Source organism: Microcebus murinus, chromosome 14 (genome assembly GCF_040939455.1).
Source record: "Microcebus murinus isolate Inina chromosome 14, M.murinus_Inina_mat1.0, whole genome shotgun sequence".
Taxonomy (NCBI): domain Eukaryota; kingdom Metazoa; phylum Chordata; class Mammalia; order Primates; family Cheirogaleidae; genus Microcebus; species Microcebus murinus.
Genome location: NC_134117.1, coordinates 29420180 through 29444521, shown reverse-complemented (window position 1 = coordinate 29444521; position 24342 = coordinate 29420180). Strand labels below are relative to the sequence as shown.

The 24342-nt window shown below is 36.0% G+C and overlaps 1 protein-coding gene across 8 annotated transcripts in view; it reads left to right on the top strand.

The window, feature by feature from the left end:
- The first annotated feature begins 22887 nt into the window (after positions 1-22887).
- The window catches only part of ZNF518A (zinc finger protein 518A), a 56336-nt gene continuing 54881 nt past the window's right edge, over positions 22888-24342 (top strand). For 3 of the 8 annotated variants that reach the window (XR_012922868.1, XR_012922869.1, XM_012767148.2), the window contains exon 1: positions 23074-23863. The gene's annotated coding sequence lies outside the window, so the exon portion shown is untranslated. The other 5 variants (XM_076009904.1, XM_012767135.3, XM_012767136.3 and 2 more) reach the window with 5 other exon arrangements.

Below are 24342 nucleotides of genomic sequence, written 5' to 3'. Positions count from 1 at the left end.
CAATTCTAGATTTATGTTTTAGAGTAGGATTGTAGAGTTAGACTGCTTAGAGTTGATTTTGGCTCTGTGACTCAGTAATTGTACAGTCATTGGGCAAATTAGTCCACTTCTCTGGGCCTCCTTTACCTTGTATATATGATATATGGAAATGATAACCATGTTGCTAAGACTTCTAGTTGGCTCCCAATATCCGCTCCTTCTATACTCATAGAACCCATAATCTTATCTAGATCCATAACTCTCCAGAATCAATACTAATTTACTATTTTTCCTTAGTCGTAGCCAACATCAAAATGTGCTGAATGGGTGTCAACAATGTGTCAGAAAATTCCAGAGGTAATAGTGAAGCACTTTTTAAAAAATGCTGCGTCACAAACATTCTTCACAGTACAGGGAATGACACTGGATAGAAAAACTCAGATACTTATGCCACTGAATTCAAGTGATTGAGAATAGTTAGACTCTGAATGTAAAAAAAAAAAATTAGAAATACCTTATGATTTATTTTGCTTACATATTCCTTTTCATATATGTATAGAAGTGATACATAAATGAGTCCATTTCTAAGTAAACCAAAAAGTCCTATTTCAATAAATACACCATAAAAGTGATAAGAAAGCATTGTCACAATTTAATTGAAAGCATTTTTTAATGTTTTTAGATTCAATTACAAGTAAACAATAGTTACCTTTACTATTCATTCATGCCTTCTTCCATAATAATAGAACTCTTAAATTTAGCAGGAAACAGTGCTGCCATAAAGAATCTGTTTCCCTTGCAACTGGGTCATGTGACAGTACAGGCCACTGAGACAGGAGCAAAAGAGATGTGTGCAAACCCCAAGTCATGCCCTTAAAAGGAAAAGTTGTGCCCTTTCCTTCTCCCTCTCTCTTTCTTACTGATTGGAATCAAGATATAGTGATGAGTTACCTTGGACCATAAGCCAAGGGTAGCAAATTATGAATGACTGAGGAGTGACATGGAAGGAGTTTGAGTCCCTGATGCTGTAAGCCATCATGCCAGTCCTAGACTGCTTAAACCTGGACTGATACATGGAAGAGAAATTAATTCCAATCTGCTATAGGACACTTTATGTACTTAAGGCTCTTCCAGATCTTTGTGGCTTCAGAGCTCATTTCTTTTATCACTAAATAATATTCTATTGCATGGATGGATATACTACAATTTTTCTGTTCAACCTTTGAAGGACATCTTTGTTGCTTCCAGTTTTAGGCAATTATGAACAAAGCTATTATAAACATTCATGTGCAGATTTTATGTGGACATAATTTTTCGACTCATTTGGGTAAATACCTACAAGTACAATTCCCGGGTCATATGGTGAGACCATGTTTAGCTTTGTAAGAAACTGCCAAACAGTCTTCTAGAGTGGCTATGCCATTGTGTATTTCCACCAGCAATGAATGAGAATTTGCCTTGCCCCACATCCTTCCCAGTATTTGGTATGGTCACTTTGTGGATTTGAGGCATTCTAATAATATGTGTGTAGTGGTATCTCATTGTTTTAATTTGCATTTCCGTAATGACATAAGGTTTTGAGAAATCTTTTCATATTCTTATTTGCCATCTGTATATCTTCTCTGGTGAGGTGTTTGTTCAGGTATTTAGCTCATTTTTTAAGTTGAGTTCTTTGTTTTCTTATTGTTGAATTTTAAGACTTTTTGCATATTTGAATAAAGTCCTTTGTCAGATATGTATTCTGCAAATATTAAAATTTTCTTCCAGTCTGTGGTTTGCTTTATAATTTTCTTAAGAGTATATGTCACAGAACAAACATTTTAACTTTTAATGAGGTCTAAATTTTCAGTGTTTTTCTTTCATGAATTGTGCTTTTGGAGTCGTATCTAAAAAGTCATCACAAAACCTAGATTTTCTCCTGTGCTAGCTTCTAGAAATTGTATTTTTGCATTTTACATTTAGGTCTATAATCTATTTTGAGATATGAGTTGGGAAACATGTGAGGGGTTTTTTAAATATATATGTGGATGTCTGGTTGTTCCAGCAACATTTGTTGAAGATACTGGCCTTTTGCCATTGAATTGCCTTTGCTTGTTTTTCAAAGATCTGTTGACTGTATTCATGTGGATCTATTTTTGTGCTGTCTATTCTGTCCCATTGATCTATTAGTCTGTTCTTCTACCAATATTACACAGTCTTAATTACTATACATTTATGTTAAGTCTTGAAGCCAGGTAGTGTCAATTCTCCTAGTTTATTCTGCCTCCTCAGGATTGTGTTGGCTATTTTGGGTGTTTTGGCTATACATCTAAACTTGAATTTCTTGATATCCACAAATTAACTTGCTGGGATTTTTATTTGGATTGCATTGAATCTATAAAGTTGGGAAGACCAAAGGTCTTAACAAGTTTGAGTCTTCCTATCCATAAACACTGGCACTCTCCATTTACTTAGCTCTTTATTGATTTCTTTCATCAGATTTTGTTGTTTTCCTCACATAGATATTGTATATATTTTGTTAGATTTATTCCTAAGAACTTCATTTTTTGGTGCTAATGTAAATAATATTGTGCTTTTAATTTCAAAATTCAGTTGTTCATTAGTGGGATATAGGAAAGTAATTGACTTTTGTATATTAACATTGTATCCTATAACCTTGCTATAATCACTTATTAGTTCCAGCAGGGGTTTTTTGTCAGTTTTTTTTTTTTTTTTTTTTTTTTTGAGACAGAGTCTCGATTTGTTGCTCAGGCTAGAGTGAGTGCCGTGGCGTCAGCCTAGCTCACAGCAACCTCAAACTCCTGGGCTCGAGCGATCCTTCTGTCTCAGCCTCCCGAGTAGCTGGGACTACAGGCATGCGCCACCATGCCCGGCTAATTTTTTTATATATATATCAGTTGGCCAATTAGTTTCTTTCTATTTATAGTAGAGACGGGGTCTCGCTCTTGCTCAGGCTGGTTTTGAACTCCTGACCTTGAGCAATCCGCCCGCCTCGGCCTCCCAGAGAGCTAGGATTACAGGCGTGAGCCACCGCGCCCGGCCTTTTGTCAGTTTTTTGAGATTTGAGATTTTATATGAGACAAATATGTTATCTGTGAACAAAGAAAGTTTTATTACATCCTTCCCAATCTGTATACATTTTATTTCCCTTTTTTGTCTTACTGCATTAGGTAGGATTTCCAGCACAATGTTGGACAGGAGTATTGAAGGGGGGGAATCCTTACCTCATTCCTAATCATAGTGGAAAGCATCTATTTTCTCACCATTAAGTATGATGTTAGCTGTAATATTTGTGGATGTTCCTTATCAAATTGAGAAAGTTCCCCTCTAGCCTAGTTTGCTGAGAGTTTTAATAATGAATAGGTATTGAATTTTGTCAAATCCTTTTTCAGCACCTGTTGATATGGTTATGTAATTTTTCTTTTTGGCCTGTTGATATGATGGATATAACAATTGATTTTCAAATATTAAATCATTTATACTTGGTATAAATTCCATTTGATTATAGTGTCTTTTCATCAATTACAGACATTTTTAGTGGTTCTTTCTTAAAACATTGTCTCTCCAGCATTTTTTCCCATTTTTTTTCTTCTGGAACTCTCATTAGACATGTACTAAAGTTCCCACTTTCTCTTTCTTATATCTTACATTCTTTTCATTATTCTGATCTCTTTGACTCTCAATGCTACACTCAGGAAATATCTTCATATCTATCTACCAATTACTTCTTTATGGGTTTCCAATATATACTTTAATCCAATCCTTGAGTTTTAATTTTCAAGTGCTGTATTTTTGTTTTTTGAAAATTCTACCCTGTATTTTGTCAATTTCTCTAGCCAGTTTTGATAGTCTCATGGATTTTTTTCTCTGAGGGAATTTGGAAATTTTTAACATAGATGATTAAATAATATAAATTCATAACATAAAGCACCAGTCCCACCAGGCTGAGAAGACAAACAACTGAAACTTGATAGACAAAATTTCAGAGCAGAGAAAACCAAAAGAAAGTGAGTCCAAAAACCAGCATGTCATTTTTCCTCAAGACATTTATCAATTGCTAAGCTTTACATACACAGGATAAAAGTTCAAGAAATCCAGTATAAAGAAGCATTTTTGAGGCTAAAAAGCTGAACAGAGATTTCAGTAGCTTCAGGGTGCTAGGGAGACAGAGGTTGGAGTTAAAGACTGGCAAAGTTGTAGAAACTATATAACTACCACAGACTTTTAGAAGAAACCACAGAAAATCCATATCCTAGGAATAAGGGTAAAAAAAAAAAAGTAAATCATCTTTAACGAAGCCTAAAACTAGGCCTAGATAGAATTAAGATGATCTACTTATAGCATACTCTCCTGTCAGAAGAAAACTTAACTGACTCAGGAAGGAAATAACATCATATAAACCTTTTGAAGTTTTAATACACAATATCTGGTATCCAGAAAAAATCATGAGGCATGCTATAAGGAGGACCAAATAACCAAGAACCAGATTAAAACAGATTGTATAATTATTCCCACTGGTGATTCAGATATTGGCATTAGCAGATAGAGAGTTTAAGATAACAATGATTAACATAGTTAGGAAAACATGGGAAAAGATGGAGAACTTCAGCTGATTTTGAAATCTAAAAAATTAAATGGAAATTCTAGAACTGAAAACAATCTATAACTAAAATTAAGAATTAAATTGATGCATTTAATAGCAGATTTAACATATCAAAACAGGATAAATTAACTGGAAGATATATGAGTAGAAATTATCAAGATTAAAATACAGAGAGAGAGAAGTGAAAAATACATAACAAAGATAAGAATATATAGAACATGGTGAAGTCTTATAATTTGTGTGTAAATCTCACAAAGGGAGAGAGAATAGAATAGTAGCAATATTTGAGAACATATTGGCTCTGAGATTGACAAAAGATGTCAAATCACAATTTTGAGAAGCTCTTTAAGAACTGCAGATAGAATAAATACAAAGACTATCACACTTGGGGTCATCATAGTCAAAGACAAAATAAATCATAAAAGCAATCTCAGAAAAATGACATTTTACTTTCAAATGAGCAGCAATATGAATGACAAATGACTTTTCAATAGACTTAATGGAAGTTAGAGAACAATAGAACATATTTAAGTTGTTGAAAGAAACTATACATAAAGCTAGAATTCCATGGAAGCAAAAAACTCTTCAAAATTGAAGCAAAATTTTAAAATTAAAGCAAATTAAGGACAATTTCAGGCAAAAAAGTTGAAAGAATATATTCCTAGCATATTTTTACTAAAAAAAATGTTAAAGGGAGTTGTTCAAGGAGAAAAAAAATGGTCCCAAATGGAGGTACAGGATACAGAAAGAAATAAAGTGTGTTGGGAAGAATAAATATGTGGGTATATTAAAGTGAATATTGACTTTATCAAATAATTATAAGAACGGCCTTGGGTTTTACATATAAATAAGATATATAGAATAAAATATATGACAACAGTAGGACAAATTGGGAGAGTAAATGGACTTAACATATGTGAAGTTCTTTCATTGTGAAATTGCATGAATAATTCAGGGACAGTAGGGTGGAATATGGTAGTGTAATCAGCTCCATGAACAAACATAAAATGATCCCCACTCATATATGTTCTCCCTGTAGCTTTCCAATGCATTGGTTTCCCAGGCAAGTAGGGCTTGATGATCAGAACATTACATCTTTCTGTTTAGCTAACCCTTTTACCTTTTGAGTTGTCTCCCAGAAACAGTGGATTCTTCCCAAGATAACAACATCAAGACTCACCATTCATCACCAACCTGTGATTTCTGAATAAGACCTCCTGCACGCATTGCTTTTAACACAACTTGCCCCAATGCATGTAGCCACCTTCCTGAGCTCCTTATTAAAACCTCTACCCTTAGCTGGTCAAGGATATGGATTGGAAAGAATTGTCCCATCTCCCAGATAATGGCATCCATAATAAATTCCCTTTCATCTTTGGCACTCCTCATTGTCTCAGTAATTGGCTGTCTGTGGGACAAACAACCAGACCTAGGCTGGAACCCCTTTGTGGATTTGGTAACAGTAGATATCCATCAAGATAACCTCCAGTGATTTTTGTTTCTTGGTATTAAACACTTGGGTAGTCCCCTCCCATTGAATACAGTTGGTCTCTGCAACCAACAGGATATTGTGGAAATGAGGGAGTATGACTTCTGAGACCATGTCATAAAAGAGAATGTGGCTTCCATCTTGTGTTCTTCTGGATTGCTAGCTTTGGTGGAAGCCAGTGGCCCTGTCAGTTCACTCAACCAGCCCATTGGAAAGGTTCATATGACATTGCATTGAGATTACCTGCTATTAGTCAGCACTAATTTGCCATGCATATAAAACACACTAGAAATGGATCTTTAACCCTATTTAAGCCTTCAAATGACTGCAGCCCTGGCAAGCATCATGACTGCTATATCATGTGAGATTCTGTGTCAGAAACACCTAGCTAAGCTGCTCCTGAATTCCTAACCCACACAAACAGTATGAGATGATAAATGTGGTTTTGCTTTGGTTTTGTTTGAGAGATGGAATCTCCTGATGTTGCCCAGGCTGGCCTAGAATACCTAGGCTGAAGTGATCCTCCCATCTCAGCCTCCTGAGTAGCTGGGACTACAAACATGTGCCATTGCACCTGGCTTCATAATAAATGTTTATTGGTTTTATCTTTGGAGTAATATTTTTATGCAGTTATAAATAGCTAGTATGTGAAATATTTCCAAAACTTAGGGTTTTTTCCTTTTAAAAATCATAAGGATAATAAATATAAGAAATGATCCTAAGCACCTAAGATCCAAACTGTTAAAATCAAAGACACAGGGAAAAATTTAAAAGCAAAAGTCTCTTCTTGCAAAGATAAAAATACATATATTCCATGGAACAAGAATTGGATAGAGGGCTATGGCTTCTCAATAAAAACATGCAAGTCAGAGGCAACATAAAGCTACCTTCAGTATGGTGCAAGACAATAACTGCCAACCTAGAATTCTATACCAAACAAAAACATCTTTCAGCAATGAAAGTGAAATAAATACATCCTTAGGCAAACAAAAGCTGAAAAACTTTCATCAACAGCAAACCTACACTAAAAGATATAATAAAGGGTAGTTTTTATCAGATAGGAGAAAAAGGATCCTAGATGGAAGTTTGGAATTTCAGGACATTATGAAATCACATGAAATTAAATCTAAATCATTCATGTCTGTATAAAACAGTAATAACAATGTCTTTTGGGGCTTAAGATGTAGGGAGAATTAAAATACATGAACAATAGCTTATAATTCAGGAAAGATAGGATTAAACTCAGTTAAAAAGTTTTCTTTTCATTGACCAGGAAAAGAATAAAGTACTGATACATATTAAATGTTAATAAGCCAAGGATGAATACTAAAAGCTATGGATGAAGCACTTAAAGACAATTAAAGAATAGCTTACTACCAAACTCATAAAAGGGACAGAAATGAATAATAAAATACCCAATGAATCCAAGGAAAGAAAAGAAAGGAAGAAAAGGAGAATGGAAAATGTAGAAAAAAACAAAAAACAAATAGTAAGATAGTAAATTTAAGTTCACATGTATCCATAATTATATTGAATATAAATTATTATACTGTCTAGTTAGGAGGTAATAATTTTCCTACTAAGAAGAGAAATAGCATGAAAATAAAAGGTTATATCATGTAAACACTAACTTAAAGAGAGCTGGTATAGATACATCATCCTCAGATAAAGCAAATGTCAAAGAAATATGTATCACTGGAAATAAAGAGTCTCATTGCATAAAGATAAAACAGATATAATTTACCAGCCAGATAAATTAGTTTTTAAATCGTGTATGCATAATAATGTCTCAAAATATATAAAACAAAAGGACAGAAATACAAGGAAAAATGGAAACATCTACAATCATACTGGGAGTTTTAAAGATATCTCTCTCAATAAGGGGAAGAATTAATAGACAAAAAAAAAAAACTTTGAAAAACAATCAAGATATAGGAGAAAAAGCAATGATTATAAAGCACCTAAGTAACATATATAGAACACTAAACCCATTACCATGGAATACACACTTTTCAAGAGCACGTGGAATACTTATAAATCGTGACCATATTCAGGGCTAGAAAGCAAATCTCAACAAATTTCAAAAAAATTGAAATTATGGAAACTATGTTCCCTGATCACAATGGAATTGAGCTTCAAATCAATAACAAAAGTAGCAGTAAAAACAACAAAAACTAAAAACAGCAAAAGAAAAAAAAATTATGTGTTTATAAGCTAAACCATACACATTAAAAGACCCCATGGATTAAAGAAGAAATCACAATAGAAATTGGAAAATATTTTGAACTGAATGTTGATGAAAATATTGCAAACCAAAAATTGTGGGATGCAGCTAAGGCAGTATTTAGAGGGAAATTTATAACTTTAAATGCATTCATAGGAAAGGAGAAAGGCTGAAATTAGTTAGTAAAGGATTCATCTCAAGAAGTTAGAAACAGAATAACAAATTAAACCAAAGAATGTAAAGGGAGGAAATAATATACATAACAGAAATGAATAAGATAGAAAATATATTAAATAGAGAAGATCAACTATTCCCAAAAATTTGGTTCCTTGGAATGACATTTAAGAAAAGAAGGGGAAAAATTTCTGAGAGAATGACAAAAGAGAGAGAGAGAGAGAGAGAGAAATCACAAATAGTATCACTAATACATAAGGAGTATCAAAACAGAACCTATAGGTAGGACAATAATAGGACTTTATTGCCAATAAATTTGACATTTGGTAAAAAGCGGGCCAGGTATATTGGCTCATGCGTACAATCACAGCTATTTGGGAGACTGTGGCAGGAAGATCACTTGAGGCCAGGAGTTCAAGGCTCCAGTGAGCTATGATTATGCCATTGCACTCCAGTCTGGGAGACCGAGCGAGACTTTATCTCAAAAAAAAAAAAAAAAAAAAAAAAAAAGAACTTATTCTGGGGAAAATATAACATACAATGGACACAAGATGAAACAGCTGAAAAAAAAATATTCTTGCAACTCAGTGATGTCATCATTGACACACTTTTTAATATTACATTTTCTAGAAATCATCAAATATTATTTTATTTTCTACTTTACATTGTAAACGAAATTTTATCCATTTTGGGGTAGTGCCTAGCTATTTTCAATACCTTGGTTTTAGTTACCTCTTTAAATAATTTGTATTTGAATGATAGGCATGTTTAACATTTATATTTTAAAAGTTTTTTTTTAACTAGTGTGTTTTGCACACTATTTTATAATATGTGTTTTAGGTTATGCTTGAAATGTATTTAATATTTAGTTTTTCTATTTTAAAAATTTCACTAATCTTGAAAAATTTTTTAAATGACCATCTTAACTCCTATTTCAAAAATATGTGAAATAAGGCACAAGCCTGTCTATATTATTATCTTGCCCTAGTTTTGGAATCATTAGTTTGCATGGTATTGATTCTAGGAAATGTGTTAAAACTTTCCTTATGTTTTAAGTTGGGTTCAAGGTTTGTAAATATTCCATTTATCTATTTTCAGCTTTAAGTGCAGGAATGTATAAGTTAGATCAAGCTTGCCAATTTGTTGTTCAAATTTTCTGTCCTCATAAATCTTTTTTTTTAGACAGTCTCACTCTGTTGCCTGGGCTAAGTGCCATGGTGTCAGCCTAGCTCACAGCAACCTCAAACTCCTGCGCTCAAGCAATTCTCCTGCCTCAGCCTCCCGAGTAGCTGAGACTACAGGCATGCCACCCTGCTTGGCTCTCATAAATTTTTTATCTGCTTGCTCTATCAGCTTCTGATGAAGGTGTATTAAAACATCCCTCTATGATTTTAGATTTCTCAATTCTTTTTTTTCTTTTTTTTTTGAGACAGGGTCTTGCTCTATCTCCCAGGCTGGAGTGCAGTGGCATGATCATAGCTCACTGCAGCCTCAAATTCCTGGGCTCAAGGGATCCTCCTGCCTCAGCCTCCTAAGTAGCTAGGACTATGGGCACATACCACTACACCCAGCCTAATTTTTTCCTTATAATTGTTGAGTGTTGTTTTATAAATTCCAATCTTATGTTGTTAGGTCTAAGTTGAGGATTGTGATATCTTATTCATTGTTCTTTTTGTTATTACTAAGTAGTAGCTTTTAAATCCTTATTAAAGTTTTTGTTTTTAAATGATAGTTTGGACTTGGTATTTTTAACCAATCTTCTTTAAGTTTAATACTTATCTTCCTTTAGTTTAATATTTCCTTGGTGTATCTTTCTAACCTTTATTTTCAAGCTTTCTATATTGTTTCGTTTTAGGTTTTTTTCTTGTAAGCAGCACAGAGATGAAATTTATTTTTGAGGTATATTCCAAGAATCTGTCTTTCAGTATGTAAGAGTAATCTGTTAAAATGATTATTGATATATTTGGACTTATATTTACCATAGTATTTACATTTTCTGTTTACTACCTTTTGTCATTGTGTCCTTATTTTTTTCTTCCTTATATTGGATTGAAAAAATGTATTGCCTTTTGATTCCTTTCCTGGCTTGGAAGCTATAGAATATATGTCTAGTCTTTTAATAGTAACCCTTAATATTTGATGGGCATAGTATATACAAAATTTTCAAACAATGTCTGTAATTACTCAATATTTCTTTCTTCTGAACAAAATGGTCTTTATCCATTGAACACCAAGCCCCACCCCAAACCTTGTCATTATTGCATTATTTCAGCTTCAACTTTTTTCAAGATAAGAAAATGTTTACTTGAAGAGTTCATTAATTTACTGACATATTTTGTAAGTTTCATAACTCACCATTTTTGTTAAATTTCATAGTTTTTCTCTAGGTTCACTTCTGGCTAAACTTGATTATTTAATAGTACTTTTAGGGAGGATATATGGGGATAAATTTGCTTAATCTTCATATGATGGCAAATATCTTTATTTTGCTCTTATCATAATAGTTTAGCTAGGTATGAAATCGTAGGTACAATCATTTTCTCTCACCACTTATAAAAATTAGGACATTGTCTTATAGGATCTATGATAGTGTTGGAAAAGTCTATCATTCATTTGTAATTAATCTGTCTTTTCTTGCTGGAGTCTTAAAAAATATTTCATTTTACTTTTGTTATTTTGTATTTTCACTATGGTGTGTCCAGGTATGTTTTTATTTATCCTACCCAGTGCTGTAGTACATTTTCAAATGGAGGCCTCTTGTATTTCTTCAATTCAGAAAAATTCTCAGCCTTTACCTCTTTCAATACTGCTTTTCCACTATTAACACACTTGCACGTTCTCCCATAACAGACACATGTTGGGAACAATCTTTTCTCTGTGTCTATTAAAAGTTCTCTCCTGGTTTTAATGTATTTATCTCTCTTTATTGCATTTCAGTGAAATTTCTCAGTGCTATCGTCACATTTATTGTCTTTATTATAGCCATTATGGGCTTTATTCAGTCTGTTAACTTATAATATTTCAATGACTGTATATTTTTTATTTCCAAGATTTCTCATTGTAATTCTAATTAATTATTTTCTAATATCTATCTATATGTATTTCATTTCTGCCTGCTTCTTAATTCATTGCCTGTTCTTTTTAATAACGTCATTCCTTCACTTTTTTTTTTACTTTTGTGAGACAGTTTAGTTTCTTCTGGAGTGAATTTATGTTCTGAAGTTTGATTTTATTGGCAACTTTCATAGCATTGGATTCCTTTATAAGGCTTGGAATTTAATTTGCAGGTTGAATTTGAGTGGGAAGTTTATCTTTCATTATTTCTCTCCCTCTCTTTGTCCTGGTCTCATCCTTGCTCCCTGTTCACTCTTCCCCATCCAGTTATTTTGAAGCTAATCTTCCTCAGCCTATCCCAGCCCCACAGGGTAGAACAAGATTTTATATTATAAATTACAGGCCTTCGGCTTTCTCTGCTCACTCGAGTGGTGGTGGCAGCAGGCGCGGCCTTGGCGTGCAGAACGCCACGGGCGGGTTCGCGGCCTGTACCTGGCGGAAACGCGCCCCCAGCAACCGCATCATCGGTGGCGAGGACCACGTGTCCGTCCAGATGAGCGTGGCTGAGGCTGACAAGGTGACCGGCAGATTTAACGGCCAGTTTAAAACCTATGGTCTCTGAGGGGCCATTCGCAGGATGGGAGAGTCAGTTGATTCCATTCTCAGATAGGCCAAGGCCGACGGCTTCGTTTCAAAGAATTTCTGACTGGAGAGAATCAGGGATGTGGAATACATGTCATAAATATATAGTGACTCCCTCCCACCACCACCCCCCAAAAATTATAGGCCTTCTGTTGCAAAGTAAATTAAGGCTATTCACAGTTCCCCACAAAGCCAGTGGATAATTTTGTTTTGTTCCTGGGACTTCCTTTTACTAATATCCTGGGATTTTCTTATCGTTTCTTCCTGACTTACATCTCCTATTTTCTGATCTCTAAGTCTTACTTAGACTTTCTTGGGTTACTGCCTTCTTTTACTGAAGGTTTACCTCTTTGGGAAAGAGTGCAAGGCACCTAAATTTTAGAGAATTTCCCTTTCTGAAAATATCATGATTCTACTCTTATGTTTAATTAATAGTTAAATTTTCCTTAGAGTTTTAGGGTATTACTCCATTGCTGTCTAGTCATTTGTGTAATTGTTGAGAAATCTGATTCTAAGTTTATTCACAATCTTTTGCAGGTGACCTGCTTTTTCTTTCTGTAAGATTTTAGCCTGTTTATATCCGGATTTTTTTTTTTTTTTTTTTTTTTTTTTTTTTGAGACAGAGTCTCGCTTTGTTGTCCAGGCTAGAGTGAGTGCCGTGGTGTCAGCCTAGCTCACAGCAACCTCAAACTCCTGGGCTTGAGTGATCCTTCTGCCTCAGCCTCCCGAGTAGCTTGGACTACAGGCATGCGCCACCATGCCCGGCTAATTTTTTATATATATATCAGTTGGCCAATTAATTTCTTTCTATTTATAGTAGAGACGGGGTCTCGCTCTTGCTCAGGCTGGTTTTGAACTCCTGACCTTGAGCAATCCGCCCGCCTCGGCCTCCCAAGAGCTAGGATTACAGGCGTGAGCCACAGCGCCCGGCCTATATCCGGATGTTTTAAAGTTTACAATAATGTGTCTTGGTATGGTCATTTCAGTAGCATTCAGTGTGAAATTCACAGTGTCCTTCAGTTCTAGGACATTTTATTGTATTTATGTAATAATTTTCTCTCATTTTTCTTCTCTCATTTTCTGGAGCTCCTATTAATTGGATGTTAGATTTCAAATTTTTAGGTTTTCTATTAGTTATTGTGAATAATGCTGCTATGAACATGGTATACAAGTATCTCTTCAACATCCTGCTTTCAATTCTCTTAGTTATATACCCAGAAGTGGAATTGCTGGATCAAATGGTGATTCTATTTTTACTACTTGCATGGACTATCTTTTTCCATCCTTTTACTTTCAACCTATTTGTGTCTTTACATCTAAAGTGAGTCCCTTGTGGACAGTATATATAATAAGTGGATCATGTACTTTTAGCTATTCTGTCAATCCCTGTCTTTTGATTAGAAAGTTTAATTTACTTACATTTAAAGTAATTACTGATAAGGAAGAACTTTTTTGTCATTTTGCTATGTTTTTTATATGCCTCATCACTTTTTTTTGTCCCTCATTTCCTGCATTACAGTCTTCTTTTGTCTTTAGTTGATTTTTTTGCAGTGAAATGCTTTAGTTTCCTTCTCATTTCTTTTTGTGTATATTCTATAATTATTTTTTGTGGTTACCATGGGGATTACATTTAACATCTTAAAGTTACAGCATTCTAATTTGAATTTATACAAGCTTAATTTCAATAACACAAAAAATCTGCTCCTTTGCAGCTCCATGCAGCTCACCTCTTCTAATTATTGATATCACAAAATTACATCCTTATATATTGTGCACCCCAAAACATAAACTAGTAATTGGTTTTGTAAATGCATTAGTCTCTTAAAATGATGTAGAAAATGAAATGTAAAATTACAACCCAAAGTTATAATAATACTAGCAAGCCAAAGTTATAATAATACTAGCATTTAGAGTAATAATTGTTTTTTTAATGTATTAGTCTCTTAAATTACATAGAAAACAAAAAGTGAAGCTAAGAATTGTTGCTACCATAGTTCTGTTCTTTCTTTCCTTCCTTCCTTCCTTCCTTCCTTCCTTCCTTCCTTCCTTCCTTCCTTCCTTCCTTCCTTCCTTCCTTCCTTCCTTCCTTCCTTCCTTTCTTTCTTTCTTTCTTTCTTTCTTTCTTTCTTTCTTTCTTTCTTTCTTTCTTTCTTTCTTTCTTTCTTTCTTTTTCAGACAGGTTCTTTTTCCAGTGCCTGGGCTAGAATACAGTGGCAACATCATAGCCCACTGCCACCTCAAACTCCTGGGCTCAAATGATCCTCCTGCCTCAGCCTTCTGAGCAGCTGGACTACAGGCATGCATCACCATGCCTGAGTGATTTTTCTATTTTTTTGTAGAGATGGGGATCTCACTGTGTTGCTCAGACTGGTCTGGAACTCCTGGGCCCAAGTGATCCTCCCACCTCAATCTCCCAAAGTGTTGAGATTACAGGTGTGAGAGACACCATTGCGCTCAGCCTTAGTTTTTATAATTGCCCTTGTATTTATCTCTACTGAGACCTTTATTTTTTTCATATGGCTTTGAGTTAATGTGTAGTGTCCTGTTATTTCAAACTGCAGGACTCTCTAGCATTTATTGCAGAGCAGGGCTAGTGGTATAAATATTCTCTCCATACCTTTCTCTTTCTCTTCTCTTTCTGAAACTTCCAAAATGTGTGTGTTGGTCTGCTTGATGATGTCCCCAGGTCCTTTAGGTTTTGTTTGCTTTTTTCCATTTTTTTTCTCTCTTTTCCTTAGCCTTGATAATTTCAATTGTCCTGTCTCCAAGTTTACTGATTCTTTCTTCTGCATGTTTAAATCTGCCTTTGAATCCCTCTAGTAAATTTATTTCAGTTGTTATACTTTTGAGCTCCAGAATTTTTTTTTTGGTTTCCTTTTAATGTTTTCTCTCTTCATTGATATTTCCATTTTTGTTTGTACATCATTTTCTTGACTTTCTCCGCATCTTCTTTTAGTTCTTTGAGCATCTTTAAGACAGTTGTTTTAAAGTCTTATCTAATAGACCTATTAGGTCTATCTCAGTGACAGTTTCTGATGGTTTATTTTTTTCTCTTTGAGAATATGTCATACTTTTCTATTTCTTTGTATGCCTTGTGATATTTTTGGTTAAAAATTGGACATTTGAATCTAATAATGTCATAACTCTGGAAATCAAATATTCCCCCTTCCACAGAGTTTGCTGTTTTTGTTTTGTTTTTGATTGTTGTAGGCTGTCCTCAGCCAAGGATCAGCCTGGGGTGTAAACTCAGGTCTCCTCAGGTCTTTTCTGACCCCATGTCTTTCCCTGGCCATGTGCAGTGACTTTCTAATTTCCCCTGAACATGGAGTTGCTTTTGAATGTCCTAATATTTAATGTCTGGTTCCCAAAAGAGAAAAATGAAGGGGATGAAAAAGGCACTGGCCCTTTAAATCATCCCCTGGCAGTTGCCTCAGCCTGACAGGGAGGGACTGGCTACCTGGGGGGGGGGGGGGGGTTGTGCAACAATGGCTGTCTGTCTCTGTGTCTGCACCTATCTGATCAGAAGTAGCAATCAGCAATCAGAACACTGATTCCACAATATTTGGAGGATGAGTATTTGGTCCTTATTGCCCACTTTGGCTCCCTCAAGCTGCGTGCAAACTGCTCCAGCAACAAGTGCACAGCTGCCTGCTTACAGGATACAGGGTGGAGGATGGGTAGCTATTGCTGAGCTAAGAGCTGAAATGGAGAGAAATTAACTGCAATTTACCTTCCAAGACTTACCCCTGGAAGTTGCAAGCCTTCAATAGACTGCAGAATTCCAACATAGTTACATCAGACATATTCTGCCAGGGCGATTGTTTTCTAGGTGGAGAAAAAAGACTCCTGGGGCTTCCTACTCTGCTCTCCTCCCAGAATCCTCTCCTAAATGCCTTTCTTTTTATGTCTTTTTTTTTTTTTTTTTGGAAGGGACAGAATTTTTATGTTTACTCCTTATTAGTTTCTTTTAATAATTTTAAAATTAATGTTTCTGTGTCAATAATTGTATAGGTGGGTGGAGTCTCCTTAACTCCCCTTCCTGTTTATCTATCAATTGTTCGAATCCTTCAGTTAAACTTTGAGCTAGGAGCTGGATGTTGATAGGTTTATTTTTCAGTAACTTAGCTGCCTGAGGACGTTGGAGAAATGTGGGGGGGGGGGAGGCAGTGGGGGTGATTTCAGTCCACATATTGGCATTTTTCATTCTTTAAAAGAAATCTGTTGAATCTCTCTTTTCTAGTGTGGTCCTGTCATCCCTCCTAATCTCCCCTCCTCTTAGGAAATCAATAAAATGCAAAATGGCTTGACTATGCGGCCCCCTTCAGCTTCCTTCCTTTCCCTTTATGCCAACTTTTAAAATTATTTTAGTATGGAAAATGATAAAATGTAATATATGTACAAAAGTAGACAAGTTTATAATGGCTCCTTCTGTATCCATCTTCCAAGATCAACAATTATTAACTCAAGGCCAATCTTATTTCATCTGAATTCTCACCTACACATCTTCTCCTTAATTTTGAAGTCAATATCAAACACGCTGTCATTTCATCCGTAAATATTTTGGTATGTATCTCTAAATGATAAACATATTACACTTAGAAAATTAACAAGCCTTATTAATATCATCAAATATCCTCAGACTTCAAATTTCCAATTGTATTATGTCATAAATGTGTTTTTGTCTGTGTGCGTGAATCAGGATCCAAGTAACTTCCACACATAGTGATTAATTAATATGCAATTTAAGTTTCTTTTAAAAACTAGGTTTCCCCTTCCATCTCTTTTTTTCCTTGCAATTTTTGTTTGTTTGTTTATTTGAGAAAACAGGTCATTGGTCCTGTTCAGTTTTCCAAAGTTTCCAAAATCATAGCTGATTTTGCCCAATATGTGTTTAATACATTCCTCTGACCTCTGTAATGCCTGAGAATTGGCAAGACTATAGGCACTTTCGTTTTTCCATAATGACTGTTTTTCTCCCCCCACCCTTTTTTTGTGATATCAGCAGATGTTGAACATCTTTAATTGCCAACCAAAAGTTACTCATCCTTCCTCCATGCTAGTTGATCTACTATTTTTGCCGAAGTGTTAATTTGCCCAGTCCCAGTGTATGTCATGATTGGTTTGAGTGAACGACAATAATCTTGTTTTTGTTTTTGTTTTGTTTTGTTTTTTGCCATCAATTGTTGCGGTGTGTGACTCAGTCCTGACAAATGAAACATAAGGAGTTTATTAGCGTGAACAAAGGCTCTCTGAAAAAGAATTTGGAAGAAAGAGACTTCCTTCCAGTGAACAGTTTGCAAAGGACGGGGATAGACCCGGTGTAAAATGAAAGTGCATTCCGGAGAACTAACAGAGGGTTCAGGTTTTACAGCAAGAGTTCTCAAGCAGGTTCATGCAAACATAGAATTAAAATCTGCTTAGTTCCAATTGGTCAAAGCATCTGAGTTCTGATTGGTTGAAGCTGCTAAGCTCTAATTGGTCTATATAGCTGAGCCCTGATCGGTTGATACAGCTGAACACTGATTTGTTGACATAGCTGAGCCCTGACTGGTCAGTTTAGGTGAGCTTTGAAAATCTCAAACTTAAAAAGGTGTAGGTTTTCAGGGGAAACTCAGAGTATGTGTGTGACTTGTAGTCAGCAAATGACTACTTGGCTCTATTTTAAATTTAGGCCCAGTTAGGCACTCAGAATTCATCTTGAAGTATTGGCTCTTTCGAGTTCACATTTGTTCACATTAGAAAGGATTTTTCTCTCCAACAGAAGATGAAAGTTCAAGAAGAAAGACTTTTTGCTCACTTCTTCCTGCTTGGAATACTGCTGAAGGAGGATATAATGCCTGGTGCGGTGGTAGCTGTATGATCTCAACCTGACCTGACTCTTGTTCTTTGTAAGTGATCTCCTCTTCATATCTGGAAAGTTTTAGAATTTTTTCTTTGTCACTGATATTCTTAAATTTCACTATAATGTATCTGAAGGGTTCCTCCCTCCCCCATTGTATGTCTTATTTGGCACCCCATGAACCATTTAAGGATAAATTTTTTCCAGACATTTTCTCCTCTTCTATCATGTGGAGCCTCCTATTTTCAGATATTGACACTTCTTCTTCTGTCCTCCATGTCTCTGGTTCTTAAAATTTATTTTCTTTAATATCTTTTTATGCTGTCCTGCATCCTTCTGAGAAAGTTCCTCAATCTGTTCCTATACCTCACTAAGTTATTCTTCAGGTGTAGCTATCTTGTTATTTAACCATCAATTATGTTATTTATTTCAACTGCTACATATAGATATTTCTACCATACATTTTTACAATGATTTCTTGTTCTTGCTTTATATTTTTTCTTCTTGTGTTCTTCTTGGGAACATGTGCTCCTCTTTCAGATAATGTGCATTTGGGTTAGGCTGGAAACCAGGTCCTAGTGTGTGTCCATTAGTGTTTGAGTCGAAGGAGAGAGGAATGAAAAAACCTGAGAGCTGAGAGATCGGACATCACAAAACTACTACTAATCACTGTTGTCAATCCACCCATCCCATCACCTCATCATGAGCAGCTACTGTATTTCTTATTTGTTGATTAACTTTAAGTTCATGGTAGTTCTTGTTCTGCCTTTACTTCTTCCCATTAAAGAGTTATATAGTTTCTTTGAGCAATGAGCAAAGCAGATTAACATTTCTCAGATTATTTGCTCTTGATAGATGAGATTTGCAGAAGTTTTCCTTGTTATAGTGACAATACAGTATGACAATACAGTATCCCAAACTAGGATACTTCTACTGTAAAGGAGAGAGAAGTAGGGAAAATAGGTAAATATCAAGACTTTCCTGGACAAACTGGGTTTTGTAGTCCCTTTACTCAACATTGATCCTCAACCTTGTGCAAGGGCAGATCCCTTGCATGTAGTAAGCATTACAAGGTGTTTACTGAATCCTGGGCCACTTTGATAATTTATATACATCATTTACTTCCTCTATCTGGCTGAGATGTTCGGAAATTTTTCTCATATCATGCCTAGCTGTGTTTTTGTGTACTTTTATGTTCATTCACATGCTCTCCTCTGTGTTTTCAGCCTCTAATTAATACCTTTCCAAATATATGTACCAAGTTTTATTACAGAGCATTTCCTCCTTCCTTGCATTTAACTCTTGCCTCTTGAACAAGTTATGCTCTTCCCATTGCTGTATTTCACTCTTAAGTCCTATTCTATGCTAACTCTCCGGGGTTGCCTCACCAACTTGAAGTTTTGTAATGTCAACAGGAACAAAGCATGCAAAACTAAATGAACCTATGGTTTATTGGTTCTTTTTCATATCATGATTATTTCTCATTCATTCCATCAGACATTCTAAGACATACTGCAGGGACCTGCCCTTCCCCACACTTTTCCAACAAACATTAACAAAACAGAATAAGAACACCAACATTAACACAACTTGATGACTTCTGGGATGTTATATATAGCATTATTAAGGCATATGCTTGTTTAAAAGAAGAACACAATCTGGGTTTTATTTTGTTTCTTTTAATGTAAGAGAGAAATTTGTAGGTGGATATAACTTAGCAATTTTAGAGTAATGTAATAAGCCATAATAATCTATTCTTGCAAGTTCTCATGTATAATTTATTGATATGGTCCATATGGCACTGGTCTCACAGAAATCAGATTTATCTTTTCCTTAGACACAAACCACATTAATTTAGGTAGTATTTAATCTCCAACAATCAAAAGAGAAATAAAAAGGAGAGAAAAGAAAGAAAAATCTATACTTTTCTATTCTTCGAAAACTTTAAGTAATGAAATGTACCATACATATAAAAGAGAATATAAAGGAGTATATGTAACATAAATGCGTACCATGTTTGTTCTTAAAAGATATGTAATTAATAAATATTTAACTTACTCTTTTATCATTTTCTAAGGACTTGAATTAACTGTGCCATCTATACTGTTGCCCTCAGGATACAGAGATTCTTAGGAAGAATTTGATGTGATTAGGGGTGGGGAGAAGTTCCCTAAAATATTTAGGTAAGATCAATATAGTTTATATAGTTTATTTTAATGTTCTTCCCAGTTGAATATAGCATAAGAAGCACTAAGAAAGAGGCGTATCCCTTTTATATAAACTTCATTAAAATAGCAGCATGTCCAAAGTCTTGGTCATCTAGAAAGTGTGAATTGAGAAGAAACTGTTAGGGATACCTATCTTTAAAAAATGTTTCTCATCATCTGTTATAGTGTCTGAAATCCTACCTTTGGAATTGCTTTGTTAGATCATAAAATCTTTTAGATATTCAAGAATCTCTCATTGAACTGATGACTCCATGAGGGATCATGTTTTATTTATTACTACCACAGTTTCTGGCACATGATATGTGTTCAAGAAAATGTCTACTGAATAAATGTTAAACAATAAACATTTAAAAGAACATAGGGAAGACTAATACTAAAACTGAAAGCTCAACTAACACTTGTTTGATAGATTGTCAAAAGTAATCAACCCATAACACCTGTAACTAAGCAGCATGACCACTTTATGCTATGTCACCCAGGCTCTTAGTACCTGCTTTTTTCCAATTCTTGTTGCACTTGATTATATTGTTGGGGGTAGAGAATTTGGACTTGAATTCAGAGATCAACAGAAAGAAGAGAGCCATTTTAAAGAGACTCTTACTCTCCAACTTAACATCATTTAATTCTTGTAATTATGATTGTAGTGCTTATGATGTACCAAGCTATGAATTAAAAGCCTGCTTACATTTTTTTGTGAGAGCATATATAAGCTTGTTGGAACTTTTATTATGATATGGTATTATCTATGATTCAGAAGTGAGACTCCCTAGTGTGAAATGTAATTCCATTTATATATTATTATTAGGAGAAAATTTCACTGTCTTATAGTGATCTGCTTTATGATATTTGTGGAGGGTGGAAACTTTATGACTATCACCCCCATCATCACGTTTATCCATTTGCATTACACTGTGGGTGCAATGGAGTCGATCACTCTCTTCAAACTATCAACCAAGTGTTATGTATGTGTTGCATAACTCTGAGAAGTTCAGAGGTTAAATGCTCTCAGCTGGTAAATAGCAGTGAGGTCTTCAGAGGGATCAACGATTTAAACCATTAATCTAGATGCCCTATCCCCACTAATAATCTTTCTCAAGTACAAAGTATTACCAAATCCTTTCCTAAGTTATGATTCACCTTTCTCTCTTTTGTATTTTTTCTTTTTCTCTCTTTTGATCATCTTTCTTTATTCCCTGTTTCACTCATTTTTTTCTTTGCTAACATCAATGCTCAAAATCAGAAAGGAGAACAAGAGAATGGATTGTGTGATATTGATGGCAGAAGAGAAGAGGGAAGAGATAAGGTACATCTTAATAATATTTTAATTTATATAATTTCTCTAATTCTCTTGTAACATAATGCAGGTTTGCAAAGTTTTGTACATGTATGTATATGCAAAAGTAAAAATAAAGTTATAATGTGAATACTGTGGAGAGGGAAGTGCAATTTCTTAGTCTGAAGACCTACATCAAAACAACAAAACAACTCTGCCCATGTTCCCAACTATCATCTTTTTTTGCTATAAAAAATCCTTTTATCTCTCTTTCCTCTGTCATGTGTGTGCTTGTCTGGCTGGCACAGAAATGACGTGGAGAGAGGATGTACAACGAAGGGTAAAATCCATTTTGTAAACATGTTCCTCATTCCATAATGGCATCCCTTTGGGTATTTATGGAAGATTTTCTCATTGTGTTTTATACAGGCATATGAATACAACTAATGTGGATTTCCCAATATTCGCCTTTTCTAGGTGGAATTGTTTAGCCCAGTAGACACAGTAAGAAAGCAAGCTTCCTGAAGACAAAAGGAGGATTCCCCGGTGTGGTTTTTATTAAAGGATGGAGAAAATCTTGCATATGGCTATGAGTCATTTTGAAAACCCTATATACATTTTAACGTTTATAAAAAACAAATGCCATGCATGTTTTTTTAAAAAATATGGAACATAAAAAATAAAAGACAAAAAATTATATCATAGTCACACTCTCAATATTTTCATATATCCCTTTCCTCAGGGTTTTTGTTGTTGTTGCTATTGCTTGCTTTGAACAGCTGCCGCCATATTCCCGCCCATCCCCCTTTTAAAGCAAGGTGATTTATGTAGAAAGTGAGTTCAATTAATAGGCTTTATTTTAGAAATGCTCTAAAAGAGAGACGGGCCTTTAGGGTAAAGCCAACCACGTTAACCGCCCTGTTTTGCCATGTGGGGTAAAGATTCCTTTAATGCGGATAAAGGCCTCCCTCATTGTAAAGACAGTTTCTAGATCAACTATTAAAGATGTATATGTTGGGGTTCAACATGTCTTCCAGAGCTGCTGGCAGCAGTTTCTTCCGTTGACATGGGCTGCAATGGTTGCTAAAACCTTCGTGTTAGAAGAAAGGGGTGGGGAACCGCCATTTGCTAAACCGGAACTGATTAAATCTCAGGGTTGAGACCATTCCCATTTTGCAAGAGTTTGCCAGGTGCACACTGTTCCTGCTTCTGGTGTCTACTCTTAAGAGCACAGAGTGGACGTTTGTCTGCCATTCCATTGGCAGTAGGATCTCTGCAGCTGCTGGTGAGCAAAGGGATAGAGTGAATCACTGGAGTGGGGGGTGCCGGGAACACACACTGATTGGAGAGGTCAGCGGCGAGCCAAACTCAATGGCCTGGTCTCACCAGGCCGAGCGCGGACCCTGCCGGCCTCCGTTATCTTCCGCTTGCTTCAGGTGCAGCGCGGATCCCTCCGCTGCAGTGTGCGCTCCCGGTAGCGCTGCGATCAGCTTTTCGGCAATACCCGGATGAAAGTGTAATGGCCGCCATCAGGGACTCGCAAGCAATGGGGACCACGACAGGTATTCCCTGTGAGCTGGACCGCCCCAACTGGTTATGATGCTGGAATTCTTAGAGGGCCACCCAGCGGGCAAAGGGCGAGTTTGTGGGGCGTCAGGGTTCCCCAAACATGCCCACGGACCCGCCTCTTATAATAGGAAGCGCCTGTTAAATAGTCCCGGCCATTCAGCGCTTCCGCCTAACTTGCCGCAAAGTTTTTCTAGAGAAGTCGGTGTTTTTTACCCAGCGCTTTTGCAGTCTGCTAGAGCTGACAGATCGCTTCTTAGCCCGAGCTTGCCTTACATCTGGGTTTCTTGAACTCCACTTTTCTCCACATCCAGGAGCTGGACAGTGTGCCTCCGCGTTCCCCGCGGGGCAGCCAAACCGCGGAGGAAGGGGCGGATCGGGCGCGGTGTTTGGGGAGAAGCGGGGCGCGCGGCGCTCGAAGCTCTCGGCGGGCTCCGCGGCTGGTGGAGACAGCATGGGCACCCCTCAGACTGCACCCCTCGCGCTATAGGTTCGCAGGCCCAACTCGACGGTGTCCCTCTTGCGGGCGCCGTCTATGGTTATTGGGGTCCATTTTTTTGCAGAGATGCCCAGATTCCTGGCGCGCGCGTTCTCTTCCAGAGTTGGCCAAAGGTGCTCTTCCCTGCAGACCCCAACCACACCCAGTGGCAGATGGATTTCTTTGTAACTGGCTTTCTCACATGTAGGGTCCATTTTGAGTCTGTGCTTAACATGGTGTCCTCATTGTCAAGTAGACAATCTCTTCATAGATGGCTGTGGTAATTTAAAAAATAGAAGGTGAATGTATATAAGGTAAAATGTTTTAACTCTTAAGTAGACCATTGAAACAGATGTAGCTTTAAAGTTCAGAATACAAGAGTTAAGGCTTAGTTTTCTTTTTAGATTTAAATTTGGGGGCATTTAGTGTTTGTGAGCTATTTTAGTGAAAACATTGTTGAATATGTTATGAAAAGTCTAAGAAACCCTAGAAAAATAAGATCAGTCTATATTTAAGGAATTCATAAGAATGTTGAACTTTGGTACGGTTGTCACAGTGGTGAAACATGAAGACACCCAACTACCTCTTGGTAGAAATTTTGTTAATTTGAGAGTCTATATGTTAGATCTAGAAATACAGATATTGTTGAATTGCCTTTTCTGCAGCAAGAGGTTTGATTTGAATGTACTCTAAGGTTAGTATTCTCAGGATGGATAGATAGAACCATTTGAATTGATTCAGTGAAATTTCCTAACATTTTCAGAATTTAACTGCAAATTTATAGGAATAGGTT